The sequence below is a fragment of the Sciurus carolinensis genome, chromosome 15 (genome assembly GCF_902686445.1).
Source record: "Sciurus carolinensis chromosome 15, mSciCar1.2, whole genome shotgun sequence".
Classification (NCBI taxonomy): domain Eukaryota; kingdom Metazoa; phylum Chordata; class Mammalia; order Rodentia; family Sciuridae; genus Sciurus; species Sciurus carolinensis.
In genome coordinates, this window is record NC_062227.1 from 6,824,141 (window position 1) to 6,829,330 (window position 5,190).

At 40.8% G+C, this 5,190-nt stretch overlaps 1 pseudogene; it reads right to left on the reverse strand.

The window, feature by feature from the left end:
* Positions 1–420: 420 nt before the first annotated feature.
* On the reverse strand, positions 421–1,493 carry LOC124965745 (vasculin-like; annotated as a pseudogene).
* Positions 1,494–5,190: the final 3,697 nt, after the last annotated feature.

Sequence of the window (5,190 nt, forward strand, 5' to 3'; positions counted from 1 at the left end):
GAGTATAGCTTCTGAGAACAACAATAACAAAAAGGTTTCAATTTCTAGTTAACATTTATATGGTGAAATATTGATGGTCAGTTTTTTTTTCCAAAACATTACACAATTTTTTTATTACTAAATGAGAAAATCTCATTTGTTACATCGTCACATTGCTAGTCAGAGAAATGCTGTAGCAATGAAGAAAGTCAATGTTGGATCAACCAAAATCCTCATTTCTACCACATTCATTTACAAAGAAATAACGTTCAACGTAGCCCAACACAACATTCTTGCTTTTCTTCATATTGAAGTCTCCCCAAAATCATCTTCTCATGGGGTATTTCACTACATAAATTATAGTTCTTCGTTTTTACCATTCACCCCAAACTGCATGAGAGATGTACCACACTAAAAATTCTAAAGCTGTTAGGAAATCCGTCACACATCTTCCTCATCTGACGTGTCACTGCTACGTGTCTGTGTCATCATTCTCAATGGTGGGTTTGAAAGTGCTGTTTTTCCAGGGTCCAAACTTGAAGTCACGGATCAGGCCATTTTTCAAAATACCATTTTTTCTCAGGCCATTCTTCTGCAACTGTTCACTAGTAACTTGGAATTCTCTCATCTCATCCTCAGTTAAGGGAGCACATGTATCACCATTTTCACGGTCTTCTGCCAGCCCATCTCCCTTAACAACCTGTGTTCTGCCTCAAGTGAACTGGAAAGAACATCAGTTTGTGGAAAGGTTGAAGACCGAGTGAGCGGTTGGGAAATCACGGAGGCATTACCAGTCTCTGGTGGAATTTCATAGCCATCAAAGTTTCTGTTTATATCCCTTTCTTGGTGAGTACTGTTGCTGTTATGCAAATTAGAGTCTTCATCCTTCTCTGAGCCAGCATGGCTTTCATCTTCATATTCTTCTTCTACTCTGTCCCTTTTCAATGCTTTCAAAAATTCACTCTTCTTATCAGTGCGCATTCGTATCAGTTTGGTTGGACGAGGCTGCTGATTAAGTTTGTCAACAGGTGAAGAGGAATTTGAACGATTCCACTCTTTCACTGAATTTGTTGATGCACTAAGATTCTTGGCAGTTGATTTAAAAGCATTAACGTTGCCAACACCATATGTAGATTCATGAGGGAAAGAAGTTCCAACCTTATTTTCTTTAGTTTGGCTTTTCCATTGTGTAGGTTTTATAGGTGGTGCAGCAAGTTTAGGGATTAAGCCTTTATAAACACTCGGACCAGTTCCATTCTTAACTGACTGTGTCTGAAGATTTCCTACTACAGGGAATCCAGATAGCTGTAAGTCTTTTGTATTACCTTTCTTGATGACCAGCATCCTTGGAGCGCTAGACTTAGGATTCGGAGGATACTCTAAGACAGGAGCTTGGGAGATTTTTTTTGGTTGGGTATGTGTGTGTCTAGGCGTGTAGGCCCCATACACCTGTAGAGAAAGATTTATTCTGATTTGGTTCTCTCTTGTATTCAGGATTTAAAGATGGAAAATCCTCAGCCTCAAACTGTTTGCATTCTCTTTTATCTTCCTTCTGGTTTCATTATTAGGTATGTTGTTTTCATGGTCCTTGGCTTTTTCCAGAATGGAAAATACTGCTACGAGAACGGGAATTTCTACCATGGTATCCTCCTCGATGATTTATGTTTTCAGTACCATTTCTGCCATGTGTACGCCATCCATTTTCTTCTTTCCTTTCAAAATTACCTCCATTAGAACGTCCAGTATCAGAATCACAGCCATCTGAAGAGTTGTGTCTTTGACGATTCACATCATAAGGATTTTCCATCCATGAAAAATTTTCAGAATGTTTCTCAAAATGCAATGATGACTTTGCTGATGATGATGGAGTAGGAAAATTAAGCCAGGCTGGAGCAAAGTCATGCTGCGCCATTTAGATCCCATCTCTCCAACTCAGCGAAACAAGGCTTCAACACCTCATGGCAAGTCCAGATTCCAACAGGACTGCCCACGAAGGTGTTGGTTTTTTTCTCTGTAATCTTTATGTTTTCCAGTTTTTTTATTTTTTATTTTGTATCCTCTGAAATAATACCCAAGTTCTTTGAAGATGCTTAACCCATGACTATTTGACATAGAGTTATTTCAAGTCAGCTACCCATACTTCTGTTTTAAAGTTTTCATATGGCTATCTCCAGAATTAGCCAAGTTTCTCAGATTTAAGATCAAAGTCTTCTTTATTATTCCATATACTTGTCGCTGTTGTACTTATCCACTCCAGATGAAATATCCAATTTATGAGCCAAAAAGCAGAAACAGAAAATTTCACACCTAAACATCAGCACATAAAAAGACAACAAATAGCTATCTCAATACTACCATGCTGGTGGAAACTGCAACATCTTAAATTCCCACATAAGTAAAAGATAAAAAGAAAAAAACTCTGTATTCTTTCAGTGTCTTCATTTAGAAAAGCTGTCCCATTGTGACAAGAAAAGGGCTGAGTTCAAAAATTCCTAAAAGTTTTAATGAAGGTAAAAATAAATTGCCATGAAACTTTAACAAGACTCAAACAGTAATCTGAAGCTGCTGAAACTACTCAGTACACAAATCAAACATATCCTAAACAGTTTTGGCAGAAGAACAACAACAGGATGGGTGGGGGATGGGGTGGGGGAAACGGCAAAAATATCACCAGCTGAAATACTTTAACCAGTTATATAATCCGTTTGAACCAAAATACTGAAGAAATGCCTGGGTCTCTTTTTCAGTAACTTGTTGAATCTGTTCACTACTATCAATTCACTTCAGAGATGATTCTTGCCGATTTTAATAAACTTCTGGGGCAAAATTATCCAAAAACATTGTAATTCCAAAATGGCCACTTGAAATATCTGGGGCCTTTTACAGACAACCTAGAAGATGATCTTCATATTGTTGTGCCCAGATCACGACTCCCCCAAAGACCACCAAGGAGCCGTCTGCGATGCAGAAGCAAAAGGGTCTTTATTGCAAGCTCGGAGCTAGGACTCCCAACGTTCACTGACGAAGCAGGTACTAGCTCAGAGTCCTGAGTCTAGATTCAGCAGGATTTTTATGAGCTCCACAGCAGAGCGGGAAATTTGAACAAAGCAAAGTACACGATTGGCTGATCTTTCAGCATGTGTGGTTTGGCATGTTTCCATTGGCTTAGGGTACCCAGGTCTTAACATATTGACATATATGGTTTGGAATGCTAGGCATTGGCTCGTTAGCTGCTGATAGAAACCTAGGCCTGAAATCTTTCATGCCCTAAACACAGCCTGTCATGGCCACGGTTCAGCTTCCTTTTCAATATCTGAATAATTCAATCACCCTCTGCCCCACCAGAGTTCTCTCTGGCCCGAGGGTGCGCCTGCGCTGGATCGGGAAGTGGTTTTCGGTCATTTGAATAATCCCCTTTTGCCACTTTTCCCTCCCCCACAACCGGTCTCAGTCCCTGATGGTCAGATTTTTAAAAGTTCTTTCACATGTATTTTGAGGTTTTCTACTTCTGTTCATGGAATAAAACTGCCTTTGGCATAAACCTTACATGTTGAAAGGTAGGTTAAGTGGGTAATTTTTAAATTAAATTTTATTAAATTAAAATTAAATTTTTAAATTTAATTTTTTGCAGCTCTGGGGATAGAGCTCAGGACCTTGCACGTGGTAGGTAGAGGCTCTTCCACTGATCCACACCATAGTGATACCGCCGTTTACCGGTGACGAGTTCTGCTCCTTCTAATGTTGAAGATTGAACACTAGAGAAGCATGCCAAGGCAAGCAGATTAAGCAGGTTTTATTTAAAGGTAATAATACAGACTTCTCCCGGCAGGAAGAAGGGGGCCATGGCTGATGTTCTAAAGTCCCCAGAAGTGAGCTACCCTCCATCTTTAATAGGTTAGGGTCTCTTTTGTTCTCCAGTTCTCTCCCCCTTACCTTTCCTTCCTGCCTACGTGACTAGGCCTGGTTTTGCATTAAGTGAGAAGTCATGGGCAGGGGGAGGGCCAAGGTGATTCAGGCAGGGAAGGGCCCAGGGGACCTTAATTAGCAGCTCCTTGCTTGCACTCCTTGATAAAGGCAGGCAGATTTGGTAATCAATGGGCTCTGGAGCTCCTTGACATTCCATTCTTCCAGGGGCAGTCTCCAACTTCCAGAGGCAGATGGCTTCATGGCTTCATTTCCTCGAATTGACCCGATTTCCTATTTCTACACTAACTACCTGTCCTTAATTCTGGCTTCAATAGCACCAAAAGGGTAACAATTTTAAGAGAAAATAAAATACATCAAAATTAACTGATTTGTACGTGAATAAAAGGAACTAGTGTACTAAACAATTAGTCGATTCAACAATAGCAATAGTTATAAGAAAACTTTAGGACTTCCTAAAATATTTGTTTTTGTACTTGAGCTCAACTAACTTTCCCAATTGGTCAGGAATGGTGAAAATTGAGTTCTGAAAATGTTGATGGATGTCAGAAAGCCAGGAGAAGCGAGGCCTCATCTCTCTGATCTGCGAGAACATCCGTCTTTCTATTCTGTGAAGATAAGGAAAGGTAAGTGGGCCCAGGTGACTTTCTGACACTGCAGTTAATGGAAAGCTCCACTCCCGGCTCCATATTCAGCGCGAAGATCTTCCCAGTGATCACAGGCAGGAGGAGGGGGGACTGTTTGATATCAAAGCTCTGGCTCAACTGCTGGAGGTAGAGTGACTTCAGCTCCCAAGTTAAAAACAAAACAAAACTTGGGATTTGTCCCCTGGCCTCTACCTCATGAGCCATTCTTGGAGATGGGCATAATTGTAAGAGTAGACCCACATGGGACCTTAATTTTTCCAGTGCTGGGATTGACTAAGTGCTTTGCACATGCTCAGCAGGCACTCTACTACTGAGCTACATCCCCATTTAGGCCTTAAAGTGCTATTAGACTGTAGGGCAAATTTACATTTGTAGTATTCTCACTCTAAGTTTTAGAATTGGACATGGAAGGATATGAGTTTCAGCTTAGCCTGGAATGTGCATAGTTTATGTTGTGGTTTAGATGAGGTGTCCCCTTCAAAAGCTCCTGTGCTAATACAGGAGGTGAAATGATTGTAAGAGCTGCAACCTACTCAGTGGCCTAATGCATTTGATGGATTTGATGGGGCGAAACTGTGGGCAGGTGCCAGTGGCTGGAGTAGGGAGGTCACTAGGGGCGAGCATTTGGGATTTATATTTT